The following is an 18,323-nucleotide window of genomic DNA, read 5'->3' on the forward strand; positions in this document are numbered from 1 at the left end:
AGAATTCAAAATGGCCAATTCACCTAACTGCACGTCTTTCGGGACCTGTGGGAGCAAACCGGAGCACCCGGAGGAAATCCAGGCAAACACGTGGAGAACGTGCAGACTCCGCACAGACAGTGACCCAAGCCGGGAATCGAACCTGGGACCCCAGTGCTGTGAAGCAACAGTGCTAACCACGGTGCTCCCATGCCACCCATTTGCTTCACCTCTCTACCTGGCCTCCTTTTAAAATACACCAAATATTTGCTTTTCCCATCTTTTCAAAAGAAATTCCCTCACTGAGCTTCTGTTTTTTGTCACCCGGCATATTTTAGTATCAGAGGAGGAATACAAATCTAGAGAAAGGCGTGTAAAAAAGTTTAAAATATTATTTTTTTTAAATCGATAGCAGCAATAAAATTCTCAGCTTGGAATAATATTTATGTTATGCACACCACACTCCCCTTTCAAATCTGGAACGTTGTTTTAGTGTGTAGAAATGTTCCATTAAGGCAAGTAAACAGAAAAAGTTGGGGTTGGTTGAATATTGGTCCGCTCATGTTTATCCTGAGATCAGTTTGACACCACAGATCTGCAATTAAATTAATAATATGCAAGACCGTGGGGTCTGAATTATGCTTTTAATTCAAACAATGAAATGTCTCCCATGTGATGCAATGGCAAAACTCCCAAATAGACAGTCAATCACAGACTGACTAACTAACTTTCCTTTAATAATCATCAGTCTTAACTCCGTAGCAAGATATGGCCTGTGTCTCCACATTATTCAATTGAGGCCCATTGTGCAAGGGTTTCATTGAAGTAAGAATGAGATAGAACAGTATTCTGCTACATCTAGAATGCTGGGGGAAGTCAGACAAAGCATAAATGACTTATTCCATAGAATCTCTGCAGTTCAGAAGGTGGCCATTCGGCCCAGCGAGTCTGCACCAGCCCTCTGGAAAAGCACCCTACCTAGGCACATTCCCCGCCCTAGCCCTGGAACCCTACCCAATCTGCACATCCTTGGAGACGAAGGGGAAATTTTAGCATGACCAATCCATATAACCTGGACATCTTTGGACTTTGTGAGGATATGGAGCACCCGGAGGAAACCTATGCAAACATGGGGATAATGTACCAACTCCACGCACAGTCACTCAAGGTCAGAATTGAACCCGGGTCCCTGGCACTGTGAGGTAGCAGCTCTAACCACTGTGTTACCATGCCAACCTCATGTTCTCTTGACTCCCATTGCCGTTAGGATTGGCAAATGGACATATCTGTGACATTATGGGCACAGATGCCACCAAAGGATTAAATGCCCCTTTCAGGGTTTTACAAAAATGCACTTTGTGTCTGCAGACAATAGAATGCATTATTCATCAGCACCACGCCACACCCCCTCTCTCCATTGGACCAAATATATCAGAATTTTGCTGTTGTAAAAATCCAGCAATGCATGGTTGCTGGGGATGGGCTCCGTCTACACCTGCCAAACCTTTACCTGTAAATTAACATAACTATGGTTAATGGTGGGGGGTACTTCATGTGGCACCTGGTTATGGCTTTTGGCACTGATATGGATGATTTTTAAAAAATATATAAATTTTATTGAATCGGTTTTTCAATATAACATTGTAAAAACCGTACGACACAACTAGTACAATTACAATTCGAGACTCAATCCCCCCCCCCCCCCCCCCCATCCACAAAGAAAAACAACCAAGACAAAACTTGAAGCAAATCCTGAACCCTCCTCCCCTACCATCTGACGGTAATCAGCTCGCTGAAACAGGAAATGAAAGGCTACCACCTTGAATAGAACCCTTCTGACAAACCCCTCATGTAAGGCGAAGGTCAGAGCATCTGCCTTCGCCGCCGCCTACAGCTCCGGCGAGCCTGAGACCACAAAAATAGCCACCAAAAGGCTAGGCTCTACCTCAATCCCAAAAACTCCTGACATCACCATAGAATTTGTAGTGCAGAAGGAGGCCATTTGGCCCATTAGGTCTGCACCGGCTCTTGGAAAGAGCATCCAAGCCCACGTCTCTTCTCTAACCCCGTAACCCAGTAACCCCACCTAACCTTTTTGGACACGAAGGGCAATTCATCATGGCCAATCCATCTAACCTGCACATCTTTGGGCTGTGGGAGGATTCCAGAGCACCCGGAGGAAACCCACGCAGACACGGGGAGAATGTGCAGACTCCGCACAGACAGTGACCCAAGCTGGGAATTGAACCTGGGGCCCTGGAGCTGTGAAGCAACTGTGTTAACCACTGTGCTACTGTGCTGCCCTAAATGGTGCTGAAGAAGGGGACACAAAAGCTTACCAGAACAAATGCATGTGATTCGCTGGGCCCCGTGAACAACGCTCGCACCTATCCCTCTACCACCGGAATAAACCCACTCATACATGCCCTGGCCAGGTATGGGCCACCTAGAAATGAATCATGCTAAGTCTAGCAGCATGGGGCAAGCACGGTAGCATTGTGGATAGCACAATGGGGCAGCACGGTAGCATTGTGGATAGCACAATCGCTTCACAGTTCCAGGGTCCCAGGTTCGATTCCGGCTTGGGTCACTGTCTGTGCGGAGTCTGCACATCCTCCCCGTGTGCGCGTGGGTTTCCTCCGGGTGCTCCGGTTTCCTCCCACAGTCCAAAGATGTGCAGGTTAGGTGGATTGGCCATGACAAATTGCCCTTAGTGTCCAAAATTGCCCTTAGTGTTGGGTGGGGTTGCTGGGTTATGGGGATAGGGTGGGGTTGTTGACCTTGGGTAGGGTGCTCTTTCCAAGAGCCGGTGCAGACTCGATGGGCTGAATGGCCTCCTTCTGCACTGTAAATTCTATGATTCTATGATTCTAGTGCATGAGGAGGTGGAGTGACTCTGTGTAGAGCTTGGGTGAAAAGGCAACCTCCCAAATTGGCTCCCCTCACAGAGATTCACTGGAAAGAATCGCATGCACCCAGGTTCAATTTATATTCCAAGAAGGAACCAAAACTCCTAAGCAGCTTCATTATCTCCTCTACAGCAGAGGATCTGTCACATACAACAACAAATCATCCTCGTACAATGACACCCTATGCTCCATCCCCCCCACCATCACCTCCCTCCACCTTCACCTCCACCTCATGGATGATCTCAATACTGTGGCTAAAGTCTCAATTGCCAAAGCAAACAATAGCGGGGACAATGGATGCCCATGTCTCGTGCCTCTCTTCAGCTGGAAGTATTTTGAGTTCAAGGCATTTTTATGAACATGCATGGTGGGGGCCCTACTCTCTCATTCTACATTCGGGATAGACAAACTATCCAAAAGCTCCAACAAAGACAACCTATCCTCAGGGCGATCTGATTTATAAAGACTGCGACAGAAAGCTTCATTGACCTTAGCTGGGGTGGTGACCATTACATATCTCACATTTGGATCAATTAGAATCTTAGCCGCCAAAAAGATACTTTCTTATTAATCAAAATCGCAAACCCCCAGGCCCTACTGTCAAATCCCGAATGAAATACATGCCCCACCCAGCCCTTCCGTAGCCTTGTCTGATCTTTAATCCTTAAATGGGTCTCTTGCAGCTTCACCACATCAGCCTTCAAACTCCTAAGGTGTGCAAACACCCTAGAGCATTTTACTGGGTGAATAGGGGGTCGTCTAGCACCCCCACCCCTTCCCCGACCCAGAATCAGCCATTCCCACCCTGTGGGGCAGTCCAGCAACTGAGAGTCGACACCATGTCCACCTCATGTGGCCGCCAAATTCCCCTTCAAGACAGACCAAAGAAACGTTTAAAGCCTTTGTCAGAGAACGACCCCTCCCCCTCCCGCCTCCCAGCAACACCAACCCCAAATAACCCAGCAAACAATGACTCCCACCCTCCCCCTCAAACCCCAACTAATATAAAAACAAAACACCTAAGCTCACGCTAACCCCAACCCCCCCCCATGCAATAACTGCAGACACCTCCATCCCTCTGCTCCCGTTAACTATCTCTTTAGCTCAGAGGGTGGGCCCCACGCAGAGTAAAAAATAGAACAGAAACGCATAACGCCAACCAGCCCCTCCCCCGCCCAAATCCAACTTTAATCGATCGTTCCAGGGAAAAATAATAAAGATGCACGACCCATCCTACAAAACCCGCAGCAAAAAGCCAGATACAAAGCCACAAAATGCCAAAGAAAACACCCAACCAAAACCATCAAATTCACACTCCCACCCTCAGACAAACATCTCCCAACCAATATTATGCAGTTATCATGATCCCCATCTATGTTTCTGCACAAACCACCCAGCCTCCTCCGGAGTTTCACAGCAGTAATCTTTGGAGACGCGCACAGTAAACCATGCCACATCGAACACTTCTCCGATGCAACACAGCCTTGGCCTTGTTGAATGCTGCACGCCTCTGGGCCAACTCCACTCCAACATCTTGATAGATCCTCACAATGTGGCCCCCCATCTGGAGTCTCGATGATCTTTTGCTCACCGCAGAACTGTTCCTTTGTCATGAAAACTGTGAAAGTGCACAACAATCACACGCATGGCCCACCAGTATGGAGTTTCTGACTCAACGACCTGTGGTCCAGATCCAACTCAGGAGTCGAGGCCATTTCCTCTCCCCCACCATCTTCCAAAACAATTGCAACATAAACTTTGTCAAACTCAGACCCTCCAAGACCTCCGACAACCCAACCACCCTTAAGTTCTGTCTTCTGGAGAGATTTTCCAAATCTTCCGCCTTGGCTCTCAATGCCATCACCACTTCCAGAGAGATGATCTGGTCACTTTGCCTTGAAAGAGCCACCTCAGCCTCTTTTATCTCCGTGCCCTGTGCCTTCACCCAGTTTTACCAAGGCCGTTCGAATAGAGGATATTGTCCTCTCAATCGCTCTTCCATGATCCTCAGAGACCGCCCACCGTAGTTTCCTGAAGGTCCCCCACTAGGATGCCTGTCAGTATCTCGCCGGTTAGCGGAGTAGGTGCAGGAGCCTCCTTCTTTTCCTCACAGAGCCTCAAGGCTTCAGAGTTCCTTATTTTTCTGCTGCCTGTTCCGGTATTAATGGGGCATCCCTTTGAAATGGGAATCTTAACCCATTGATCTAACTGAACATCAGCCCAAATCACCTGCAAAAATCAGACAAAAAGGGCTTAAATAAAAGTTCTCTGGCGGGAGCTACCTCGTGTGCGACTGCTCTTCTACATGTCGGCACCAGGGGTCGCACAGATATGAATGATGACGTGCTTTAGGATTGAAGTCTATTTGTTGGAGTGAGATGACAGTTTGGGTTGAACGTATCTTCCTGATATCTTGTAGGGTTTGCTTCATTTAGTTTTGTGGTCAGTTCTTTCCTCCGGGAAGATTTATCTGTCGTTGTATATGAACTTTAAGAATTAAGCATGATGAAGCAAAAGAATAGCAAAAGCTTCGATAAGTATACATGTATATTAAAAGGAAGAAAGTAGCTCAAGTCAATCTTGGTCTCTTGGCGGATGAGGCCGGGGCGTTAATAGTGGGGAACACAGAAATGACAGAGAAGCTAAATTAATATTTTGTCTCAGTATTCACTGTGAAGGACACTTGTACCATCTCAAATATAACATGCAATGCAGAGGTAATAGAAAGGGAGGAACTTACAACAATCATCAATAGCACTACAGTACTAAACAAGCTATTGGGATTGAATGATGTGGAAATGCCGGCGTTGGACTGGGGTGAGCACAGTAAGAAGTCTTACAACACCAGGTTAAAGTCCAACAGGTTTGTTTCAAACACTGGTGTTTGAAACAAACATGTTGGACTTTAACCTGGTATTGTAAGACTTCTTACTATTGGAATTGAAGGCAGACAATTTCCCAGGGTCCTGCCCATGCCGATTCCTGTCAGAAAATACCAGCCCTTGTCCATTTCCAGTTCCTTGTTACATTAACTATTCAATTTGCTGATGGCGGCTGATTACATAGCAGTGACTTCCGTTATAAAGCATCTTTAATGCATAAAGCTCCCAAGGCACCTTAACATACAGAAAATTGATGCTGTGTCAGGAAAGGTTAGATTAAGAAGGGCATCCAAACTCTTGGCCAAAGGCATTGATTTTGAGGATGTTTTAAAAGGAGGAAAAAAGGAATGGAGAAGTGTAAATGTTCAGACGAGGTCAGTCAGAGAGTGAAATCTATTAGATGCTCTTCTGCCATTAATACAGCAAAGAGATGACAGTTAACAGATCAGAGTCTGAAAAATAGAGGGCTGGATTCTCCATCATTGGGAGTATGTCCCCACGCCGGCATCAAAACCGTGGAGTTTTACTCCTGAAAATCCTGGAAAAAAGGGACACAAATTCACAGCCCTGCAGGGGGCTATCAGGGACCCAGAGTAAATCTCGCCAATTTGCTGCAGATATGGGCACCCCCACCTCCGGGTTAGAGGCCGCGCATGCTCAGACCGCAGAGCCTGACCCAAGAAAGAGACCCCACCCCCCCATCGGCCATGCGCCCGACCCTCAAACCCCGCACAATCATTCCCCGGCAGTCTATAAGACCTCCCCCCGCCCCCCCCCCCCCCCCGGCCTTCTATCGGCCCCCAACCAGGGCGGTTGCGGACCGAGTCCGCAGCCGCCACGCGAGTATCCCGATCGGCAATAGCAGGTTAGTTCCACGTCGTCGGGAACTCGGCCGGTCGGGGGTGGAAAATGTCGGAGCAGGCCTCTGGCAATGGCCTCCGGTGGCGCGGTGTACTCCCTGGTGACGCCGCTTTTCGGTGCCCAGAGAATCGCTGAATGGGCACTGGACCCAATTTCGGCGTCAAACTGGATTCTCCACCCCGGCACCGGCCGCAAGTTTGGTGTCAGGGTGCGGGGAATTCAGCCCAGCATATTTGGCGAAGAGTGGGCTGTAGGGCTGGAGAAGGTTATGGAGACTGGGGGAGGGGGTTGGGTGCGGGGAGCTATGGTGAATGAATCCATGAAAGGATCTAAAGGCAAGGACGAGAATTTATACGGAATCAACACACAAGACGACAGAGTGATGGGGAAGTGAGGTTTAACATGGAGTAAGGTACAGGAGGCAGAAATGTGGGTACATTTTAGGTGATAGAAGCTCTAGAATGATGGAAGAGGCTACAAGAACCCAGCAAGGAGAACAATCAAGTCGTCAAGCCTGGATGTGGTTTGACTGGTGTAAGGATATGAAGTAAGGGTGGAGATTCACAACAATATGAGAGTGAGTTAAGTGGTCTGCGTACTGGAGAAGATATTGAGCCGGACTTTCAAAGTGGGATCCGGAATCCTGGATAATCTCCGGTTCCCAATCCCACACCTCAACAACGTCGCTCACGTAACATTATTTTCAAGAGCTGATTCCCTAATTGGGTAGCAAGTGAGATTGGTGCCCAAATAGTGATGGCAAGCATCTCAAGGAGGAGGGAGATGGTTGGCCTCCAGTGTGTCAGGTCTTCCTGAAGACCACGATCTCAATCATGAGGCTAAAGTCATGGTTTACTGGACAGCAGTGACCACCGTGCTCCTATATGCTTCGGAGTTCTAAATAACTTAAAGCAGCACTCAAAGCATTGGAGAAGTACCACTAGTGATGCCTTCACAAAATTCTTCAAATCCAGTGACACGAAAGGTGGCCCAACAGCAGCTTCCTTTCCCAAGCTAACGTTGAGACGCTAATCATTCAAAACCAACTCCGCTGGGTGGGACATGTCATTCGCTTGCCTGACGCCAGACCTCTGAAGCAACTGTTGCAACTCTATTTGGAGCTCAGTCATGGCAGATGACTCCCAGAAAGACAGTGGAGAACTTTAGGGATGTCCCATAGAATCCCTGAAGAGGTCATAGATACTCACTGACTCATGGGAGCCCTTGGCTTGTGGCTAACCAAAATAAGAATGTTAATTCTGGAAAGTACATTGATTGACTTAATTGGGAACACACAGAAGTAAAGTCAAGACCTCAAATGAGCACACAAATCCCCAAACAGCCCATCTACCAAACTCTTCAAGCACGACCTGCCCCACATGTGTCAGAGTCTGAAAATCACGCATTTGACTTAACAGCCATCTCAGAACCCATTGAACCAGAGCGGTGAGCAAGTCATCCTCGATCCCGAAGGATTGTCTAAGGAGAAGAAAAGCACTTGCGAATTGAAGGCAAATGGTTTTCCCATTCCCAGTCCACCCCGAGCTGTCATGAAAATGGCAGGTTACCCAGAAGTCGTTGGGATCCAGATTTGACCTCAGTGCCGAAATTTTTAAATCCCGTCCAAACTGAGTCCTGATTCCACTGGGATTTGAAAATCTGGCCCATGAGGTCTGAAGATCAGAACTAGGTTGAACTGAACTGAGGTGGGAGTTGTCCTCAGCTTTAGTTGGAGCCAGTGGCTATGGAGGGAGGAAGGGATGGAGGGAGGAAGGGAGGGGGATTTGAACCAACGATCAGGGAATGGAGTTTGTGTCAGGAGTCAAAGACAATGGCTTCATTCCACCGTGTGTTCAGCTGGAGAAAACGAAGACTCATCAAGGATTGGTGTCAAGAGGTGTGTTGGTGAGCGAATGTCATGAGCTAACATGTGGAAACTGAGTCCCTGTAGGCAGATGGTGACGTTCAGAGACAGAATGTAGATGGAGAAGATGAGCTGAAGGATGGATGGTGAACTCTGGAGGTGAAAGTTGTGACAGGGGAGGGAGGTGTGCAGGAGAGGGACAATGGGGTTCAAGGAGAAACCATTGCTAGAAATGGGCTGGCTACCCCTATACAGTTGACCACACAACCATGCAAAGGTACACACTCACATAGCTAAAGAAGAGGCATTGGAACAGGATTATATGGTCAACCTTGCTGAAAGCTGCTGCCGAGAGGTTGTAGAGAGATAATGTATCATGGTCGCAGTCCCCAAGGATCTATCAGCTTTAGGACATGATCTCAATCAATGCACTGGCAATTGTAAATGGAGCATCATGATGCAGTACTGCATCATTGCAGATTTACACTGGGAGTAGGAAAGAATTTACAAAACAATAGATTTAGAAATGATTTATGAATTAAGGAAATGGTCTGTGAAATATACACATATTTTGTATAAAGTAAGTGCAGCTCTTTATTCAAGCTTCTTCCCAGAGGCTGCAAAGTGATGGATATCACTTGAGTATTTATTTAATTTTTGTGTAGTTTAGCAGATCCAGAAAGGAATGTATCTTTAAGCCAAAGCTTCAGACGCACTTCCAGTTAAGCAGGAATTAGCTGTTGATTATTACAGTCAAGCTTCTTAAAATAATCTACATGGGGGAAAAAGGTTAGCTTTAACAGAAATAAAACCATCCTTGGAAAATGAATTGCAGCCAGTACGTCAGGATATTTAATCGGTTTGAGTCGTTCTTTTCTTTAAATACCTGATCCATTTTCTTTTGGGTCCATTTTGATTTCCTTCATTTGCGATGCCATTTCCTACCACATATTGCCCTGCCCACACCCTTCCCCTCCTCCTTTCCCCCCAAGTTGGCGGGGAATGGGATACTGCAGTATGGGCCATAAACCTCTCGGGGAGGCTACAGTCAGCGCCATGTAGATATTAGCTGGCAGTGGATGCAGCTCAAGCTTAGGCAGGGGTGGGGAGGAGATGCGGGGTGGGGGGGGGGGGGGGGCACAGTAGCAATCGCAGCCTCAGGTAAAGGCCAAGTAAGAAGACAGCACTGAACGATTGAAGAATTACAGAGCATTTACGATTTTTATCTTCAAGTTTAGCTGGGCTTTGCTTGCATGCAACTAGGATTTGTGCCAAGACTTATACACGGGATGTACGGTTCGCCTTAAATCAGTTTTGAGTGGGCGCAGTTTAAAAGCAGCTTGGCCTTCTGGGAAAATGGTCAACCCAAGAGTTTTTTTTAAAATGAGGCTTAGCCGAGTGCCGGGAATGTTGCTGTGATGTTTGATTATTATGTTTATTCTGGATGATAGTATCTGTGAGTAATTATTCAGAATCACAAGCAGATTTATTCTTCGTCAGGCCGCAAGAAGAAACACATGCGAGGAAGTGAGTTTACAGGAGGATTCTTTGTTAAAGGCAGAACTGCTTATTTTCCCCTTTACAATTTTTTTGTTGTGTTTTATGTTCGGTGAATGGTATGTTTTATATCCAGCCTTACAAGTGAGCAGTCCCAAGTTAAAAAAATCCCTTTGTCGTGCAGCCTCAAGGTGCTATCTAGCCTCAAACTTTGAAGAGCAACCCATGTACACGAGCGGGGTCATTCCTCAGAGATCTTTATGGCCTTTCTAAGTTACCAATTCAATACAATTACGAGCCCCTTTCTGTCTTGCGCCGACATCCCTTTCGTCACTTAATCTGCCTTCCTCCTCATCACAGCCCTTTCCCTTTTGTTCTTTGCCCTGAATCCTACCACCCCCGCTCTCCCACTTCCCCTGGCTCTGTACGTACTCACTTAAAAGCTGTTCACCTCTAACCACTTCCAGTTCTGATGAAAGGTCAGTGACCTGAAACGTTTCCCACATTTCAAAAGTACTTCATAGGTCATGAGGTACTTTAAAGGGCATCCTGAGGTTGTGAAAGATGCTATATAAATGCAGATTCTTTTCAGCTTTCTTTATTAAATGCACATAATACTTTTAATGCCTTTTCCCCCCTCCAACATCCATGTGAATAATCTATCAATGTTCCAGTGTCCCTGTGTTTATCCAGCAGTTTTGGCTTGTATTTTAACGTGTGTTATTGGAGGTAGTTTCATCCTGAAGGAGTTTGGATTGACTAAACTTCGGGGTTGGCCTGCCCAAATGGATTTTTCTTTTATTATTTGCTCTTGAGGGTACATTTATTGTCAATTTTTTATTGCCCTGGGAAGGTGGTCAGCCTATAATGTGGCGTGTAACAACTCGGTGTTTAGCTGAGCCACTTTAAATGACATTAAGACTCAATCATGTAGTGTTCAATTCAAATCACTCTCAGCTGGGCTCGCAGCTTCCCTTCCCTGAGGTTCATCAGTAAACCAGTTGGGTTTTTAAATGACAAGCTGGCAGTTTATCTAGACATTTTTTGGCCTAGTGTTGCTCCACACGTTACCAGTATAGTATTTCAATACACACATACGAAAATGATAGAGGGCCTCGCCCACAAAATCATCTGGCAACTCAGCGCCATGGCTCTACAATGCGCCCTGTAGTAATCCACGGGAGGCAGGAGCTCCGTCACCATACCAATATTTATTTACAATAACGATATTACAGGAGCAGCTACAAACAGTGCTGCTAGCAATCCAGTCAACTTAAGACTGCTCACAAAGCCTACACAGGTGATTATATGGGCCCCCTCAATGAGCTATCATTGAGGGAGCTCATACTCCAATTGGCCAACCAATAAAGCCAATTGGAGTTCATTACACCCCTCCCCCCCCCCCCAAGGTCCGAGGAATTCCTGCCAGCTGGCATTCCTCTGAGCTTCTTCCTGCTCCTCATGTCTGGGAATGTCACCTCTGTGTCGTCCGCTGGGTCGTTCTCCGAAGTGGGCGGGGTGTACCTTATAGGTGCCCGTCTTTTCCTTGACGACCTCCTTGGAAGTTGTTCTTCCTCCTCCTCTGGGAGAGGTGTCGCGGCGGCCTCGTCGAGTGTGTCCATCTCCGACTCTGATGACTGGATGACGGGGTCTGGAGAAATTGCTCGGGGCTGGGGTGTGGGTATCCTTTCCGTCTGGGCTATCCCAGCTTGAGGCGGTCCTGCTTCGCCTGCCTCCAGGTGTGATTCCGCTGCCCTTATTTGGTCTAGGTGTTTCTTCAGCACCTTACCTCCTACCGAAACTTCATAGGATATGGGTCCTGTTTGGAACTCTACCGTGCCTTTGACCCACGTTGGTCCATTCCCATAATTCTTGACCCAAACCGGTGCCCCCACCTGGAAATATCTCTGCTGCTGACTATTATCATGCCCCCTGCGTTGGGCCTCCTGTTGTTTATCCACTTTCCCCGTTAAATTTGGGAAAAGGAGAATCAGCCTCGTTCGCAGCTGCCTTCCCATTAAGAGTTCAGCTGGTGGTATGCCCGTTGTGGAATGCGGTGTGGTCCTGTAATCAAACAGCCAGCGGGAGAGCTTTGTGTCTATTGACGCTGCCGGCTGCTTCTCGAGTCCCGCTTTAAGTGTCTGGACCGCTCTCTCTGCCAGGCTGTTGGTCGCTGGATGGTAAGGGGCCGTTTTGATGTGACGGACACCGTTTTCCTTCAGGAATTTTCCAAATTCCCCACTTGTGAATGCCGTTCCGTTGTCCGACACCAATACTTCCGGAAGTCCATGTGTTGCAAACGAGGCCCTGAGCTTTTCAATTGTCGATGCTGTGCTTGCCGTGTTTACCCGGTAGCAACGCCCAGCGTTGGATTCTAGCTGATGCAATCGGGGGTATTGACTTGTCTTCTTTTAATAACCCTAATAATGGCTTATGGTCCGTCACTATGGTGAATTTCCGCCCGTACAGATACTGGTGAAATTTGTTTACTGCGAATATCACCGCCAGTCCTTCCTTCTCGATTTGGGCATACTTCCTCTCAGCCATCGCCAAGGTCCTCGAAGCATAGGCTATTGGCCGTTCTTCCCCATTCCTTTCTCTATGGGCTAAGACGGCTCCTACCCCGTAGGGGGATGCATCACAAGTGACCACCAACTCCTTCCTTGAGTCATAATGCTCTAGGACATTTTCGGATGACAGCTGTTCCTTAATGTCCCTAAATGTTAGGTTTTGGCGAGTGGACCATTTCCATTCTTGCCCCTTTTTTAGTAGCTGGTGGAGGGGTTCTAGGATGGATGCCCTATTTTCAATAAATTTTCCATAATAGATTACCAACCCTAGAAATGATCATAACTCCTGGACCATGGTGGGAGCTGGGGCTTCTTTTATTGCCCTTACTCTGTCTTCTAATGGATGTAAGCCTGACCCGTCTACTTTATATCCCAGGTACGTCACTTGTGGGGCCAGAAAAACACATTTTTCCATTTTTAGCCGTACGCCTGCCTTTGCGAAACGCCTGAGCACTTCCTCCAGGTTCCTTAAGTGTTCCCTGTTCGTCCTACCCGTGATTAAGACATCGTCCAAATAAATCGCCACCTGCGGTAGTCCCTGCAGAATATTTTCCATCGTACGCTGGAATATAGCGCAGGCTGATGATACTCCAAAAGGTAGCCTAGTATAACGAAAAAGGCCCTTCGGGGTGTTGATCGAAGCGAACTTCTGGGAGCCCTTGTCCAGTTTTAACTGCAGGTAGGCGTGGCTCATGTCTAGTTTCGTGAACAAAAGCCCACCTGCCAATTTGGCATATAGGTCGTCTATTTTCAGGATTGGGTATTTGTCCAGCAGTGCGTATTTGTTTACTGTCTGTTTGAAATCTCCACAGAGACGTATCGAGCCGTCTGGCTTCAAAATTGGTACCACCGGCGCTTCCCATTCCGAGAACTGTACTGGTCTGATAATGCCGTCGCGTCGTAACCTTTCTATTTCGTCATCTACTTTCTACCTTAATGCAAAAGGTACCGGCCTGGCCTTACAAAATTTTGGAAGTGCTTCTGGGTCCACGTACAAAGTTGCTTTGGCGCCTATGATTTCCCCCAAACCTTCTTGGAAGACGTCCGGGTATTTTTGGAGTACTCCACTCAACTGCCCGCTTCCACTCTGGAAAATTTTCATCCAATCAAATTTTAGGTCTTTCAGCCAGTTCCGTCCAATTAAGCTCAGTCCGGAGCCCTCTACTATTGTCAACGGTAATCTGAGCAATTCTTTCTCATATTCCACAGGTACATGAGTTGTTCCTAGAACTTCCAGGGGTTCCCCCGTGTAGGTTTTAAGTTTCGTCGATGTTTTTGTTAGGGTTAATGGCTGGAGTCTATCTTTGATTTTTCTAAATGCTGCCACTCCCATTACTGATACGGCCGCACCCATGTCTATTTCCATTATTGTCGGCCGCCCGTTCACCCGTGGGGTAATCCCAATGGGTTCTGCTTTCTTCGTTGTAATATTATATAATTGTTCCCCTTTGGAGGAGGATGGGGCGTCTAGGTTGTGTACTTCCCTGCGTACCCACCTGCTATTCCTCTTTTGCCACCTCCTTCTAGGGCTTCTGTCATTGTTACCCCACTCTGTCTGGTGCCAGAAATGGTCCTTCTCTGTTGGGGGAGCCTCAGCCGGTACTTCCCTCTGTCTCCAGTTAGTCCTGGCAGACTTGGGGGCAGTTCTGGGGTTTTCCTTTTTCCCTCTATTCCTCAGGTTTTTCCTGAGAGCAGCTATCTGGTAGCAGGACCCATTGTGGTAGTCCCTCTCACAGGTATCTACCTCCATCGGCGTGCCCTGTAGTTCCTGCGCCCCACTTGCTGCCTTTTCTAGGGACAGTGCGACCTGTAATGCCTGCCTGCAGTCTAGCTCCGTTTCCGCCAACAGGCGTTTCTGTATTGTGAGGTCGTTTATGCCACACACTAACCGGTCCCGAAGCATTTCATTTAGCGTCGGGCCGAACTCACATTTTTCCGCCAGCCTTCTCAGGCGGGTCAAGAAATTTGTGACTGACTCCCTGTCTTCCCGCTTCGCTGTGTAGAATCTGTACCTACGCAAAATGAGGGGTGGTTTTGGGTCGTAGTGCTCTTTCACCAATTCCGTTACTTCTTGGAAAGTTTTCGTGTCCGGCGCATCGGGATAAGTCAGACTACGTATAATGGCGAAAGTGGAGGGTCCGCACGCCGACAGCAGGATAAGCCGTCTCCTTTCGTCCGTCAGTATATCATTTGCCCGGAAGAAGTAACACATTCTCTCCATATACTGGGACCAGTCCTCAATAGCCGGGTCGAATGCCTCTAACCTCCCAAAAAACGGCATTTTTTTAAATGGCAAGGCTTACCGTCCGAGTGCGGCAGCTGGTCTCCGCAAAATTCGTAGTTTACCTCGTCGCTACTGTGGTAATCCACGGGAGGCAGGAGTTCCGTCACCACACCAATATTTATTTACAATAATGATATTACAGGAGCAGCTACAAACAGTGCTGCTAGCAGTCCAGTCAACTAAAGACTGCTCACAAAGCCTACACAGGTGATTATATGGGCCCCCTCAATGAGCTATCATTGAGGGAGCTCATACTCCAATTGGCCAACCAATAAAGCCAATTGGAGTTCATTACACGCCCCATCGACTAGAGATGAATTTAGCATTCTGCCAGTTTGGGACTTGAACTCTGGGTTGTTAGTTTAATACCAACAACAACTAGTTGCATCTGTGTAGCACCTTTAACATAATATGTCTAATGGCTCTTCAGTGCCATAACCAGTACACTATGATATTTCATATCTGGCCTTTCCCTCTTTGTTTCTCTTTCTGACTCTGCCTTTCTCTCGTACTTTGTTCAGCTAAATTACATCCTCCTCCCGTTCCGAATATCTTTTGAGCCTTCTACGATCCTAGCTGAGAGAAGTGACTTTCTGTCCTCGAAGTTGAGTTAGATTTGAATCCAAGGCAAAAAAACATCCTATCCGGCTGCATCACAGCTTGGTGTCTCAACCGCTCGGCCCAAGATTGCAAGAAACTGCAAGCTTGCCACGCTTGCCACCCCCACATTGATTCAGTCTACACCGCCCGCTGCCTCAGGAAGGCAGACAGCATTATCAGAGACCCCTCCCACCCAGGCTTTGCCTTCTTCCAGACCCTTCCATCAGGCAGAAGGTACAGAAGTCTGAAGACCCGCACATCCAGACATAGGAACAGCTTCTTCCCCACAGCTACCAGACTCCTCAACGACTCTCCCTCGGACGTATCTGTTCCCTGTACGAACACTATTCGCGACGCCCTATGCTGCTCTTGCTCATGTATTTGCTTTGTTTGACCCCTTGATCCGCACTGTAACCAACCATTTGTTAATGTACTCTGTCGATTATTCTTTTTTGTCTACCATGTACGTACTGTGCATCTTCCCTCGGCCACAAAAAATACTTTTCACTGTACTTTGGTACATGTGACAATAAATCAAGACAATAACCATGCCACCAAGGGCAGCACGGTGGCGGAGTGGTTAGTGCTGCTGCCTCACGGCGCCGAGGTCCCATGTTCAATTCTGGGTCACTGTCCATGTGGAGTTTGCACATTCTCCCTGTGTTTATGTGGGTTTCACCCCCACAACCCAAAGATGTGCAGGGTAGGGGGATTGGCCACGCTAAATTACCTCTTGATTGGAAAAAATGAATTGTGTACTCTAAACTTTTTTTTAAAATTAAACAATCATGTTGTCTAGTACCTCATCCAATCAAGGTCTGTGTAATGCCAAATAGCAGAATGCAGCATGGGCAGCACGGTAGCACAAGTGGAAAGCACTGTGGCTTCACAGCACATGGGTCCCAGGTTCAATTCCCTGCTGCGTCACTGTCTGTGCGGAGTCTGCACATTCTCCCCGTGTCTGCGTGGGTTTCCTCCGGGTGCTCAGGTTTCCTCCCACAGTCCAAAGATGTGCAGGTTAAGAACATAAGAACTAGGAGCAGGAGTCGGCCATCTGTCCCCTAGAGCCTGCTCCGCCATTCAATGAGATCATGGCTGATCTTTTGTGGACTCAGCTCCACTTTCCGGCCCGAACACCATAACCCTTAATCCCTTTATTCTTCAAAAAGCTATCTATCTTTATCTTTAAAAAATTTCATGAAGGAACCTCAACTGCTTCACTGGGCAAGGAATTCCATAGATTCACAACCCTTTGGTGGAGAAGTTCCTCCGAAAGTTTAGGTGGATTGGCCATGACAAATTGTCCTAGTGACCAAAAAGGTTAGGAAGGGTTATGGGGATAGGGTGGAAGTGAGGGCTTACGTGGGTCAGTGCAGACTCAATGGGCTGAATGGCCTCCTTCTGCACTGTATGTTCTATGTTCTAGAATATAGTCCAATTATATTTCAAGGTGCATTACCACGCAGGCATTTGTAGCAATTTGCTTAAAGGGACACATTTACTTCTGTATAAGCAGTGCATTGCTATCACTAAACAGAACACCTCACACAGATATCCAGATTACATTTAAGTGAGCTTTTGTATTTGCTTTGCAGTGCAAACATTGTTGAACTGTGTCTAAATGTTAAGGATTACGTGCTTCCACCTTTGAGATATTTCAATAAGGCAGCTTTTTTTGTGGTTTTGCTTTTCACAACAGTAATCTTGGCGCACCATTAAAACTCCATTTAATAAAACCAACAGCATAGAGAAACAACTTTCCCTCCTATGTAAAGAATTGATTTTATCAGAACTCCGTTGCAGAGATGTCCTCACGTATTGATCCCTGCTTTTTCAGCACCCGGTTACCTGCCCTCCCCTCTCTATTTTGTCACTAATTCTGCTTCAAGGAGACATACTATCAACAGCTGGGGAAGTCCCTTGTGCTCCGACATTCCTTACAGTGTTCCAGTGGGGAAAGAAAATAAACAGAGCTTCATCTAAACAAACAGACCCTTCTACAGCAACATGAGAGAAGCTATCGAGCACCGTTATCACAGCTGGGCCAGCCAATCTTAACACAGGGCGTTTGAAGCAGTGGCCAAATCTTCACCTTTGCTTCTGAAGCCTTGACACAAATTGCGACTTGACGGCTTATCATTGGCTGTTCATGTCCTCAACGTTATCCAAATAAAGCAACCGGAATTCTGGTTCTCTCCTGACTGAAATGCTAGTGTCAGAAAATGTTGTTCCAGTCCACAGAGTTTGTCCTCCACTGGGGCAAGTATTGCGAGAATGTCGCTACACTTAGAGGATCCAGAAAGACTGAGCAATGGTGTGAAGAGCAATCAGACAGGTGGCATGATTGACAGAGGCAGCTGCTGGTGGAGATGGATTGCAAACAGTGGGTGTTCTGCTCATCACAAAGATTCTGAAGCAGATGAAAAATGTCCGCGTGGCTGGGGTTTCGCTCAAGTATTGCTTTGTCTCAGTCTTATTCTGGTTCTTTTGATCTCCGTCACCTGCCTTATTGTTGCATCCCTTGTTTGCATGCGCTGGCGTTTAGAAGCAGTGACTCGTTTGAAACCTTTAAGATCCTGAGGGGTATTGGCAGGGTGGATGTGGAGAGGATGTTTCCTCTTGTCGGAGAATCTAGAACTAGGGGGGTCACTGTTTAAAAACAAAGGGTTGCTCATTTAAGATGGAGACAAGGAGAATTTTTTTCTCTCACAGGGTCGTGAGTCTCTGGAACTCTCTTCCTTAAAAGGCAGTGGAAACAGAACATGTTAAAGGCTGAGCAAGATAGATTCTTGATTAACAAGGGGGTGAAAGGTTATCGGGGATAGGTGGGAATATGGGGTTGAGGTTACAACCAGGTCAGCCATGATTATATTGAAC

General features: G+C 47.2%; 1 protein-coding gene across 3 annotated transcripts in view; it reads right to left on the reverse strand.

Moving 5' to 3' along the window:
• gli2a (GLI family zinc finger 2a) overlaps positions 1 to 18,323 on the reverse strand; it is a 488,975-nt gene that overhangs the window by 364,977 nt on the left and 105,675 nt on the right. The window lies entirely within an intron of this gene.

Source organism: Scyliorhinus canicula, chromosome 2, assembly GCF_902713615.1.
Source record: "Scyliorhinus canicula chromosome 2, sScyCan1.1, whole genome shotgun sequence".
Classification (NCBI taxonomy): Eukaryota; Metazoa; Chordata; class Chondrichthyes; order Carcharhiniformes; family Scyliorhinidae; genus Scyliorhinus; species Scyliorhinus canicula.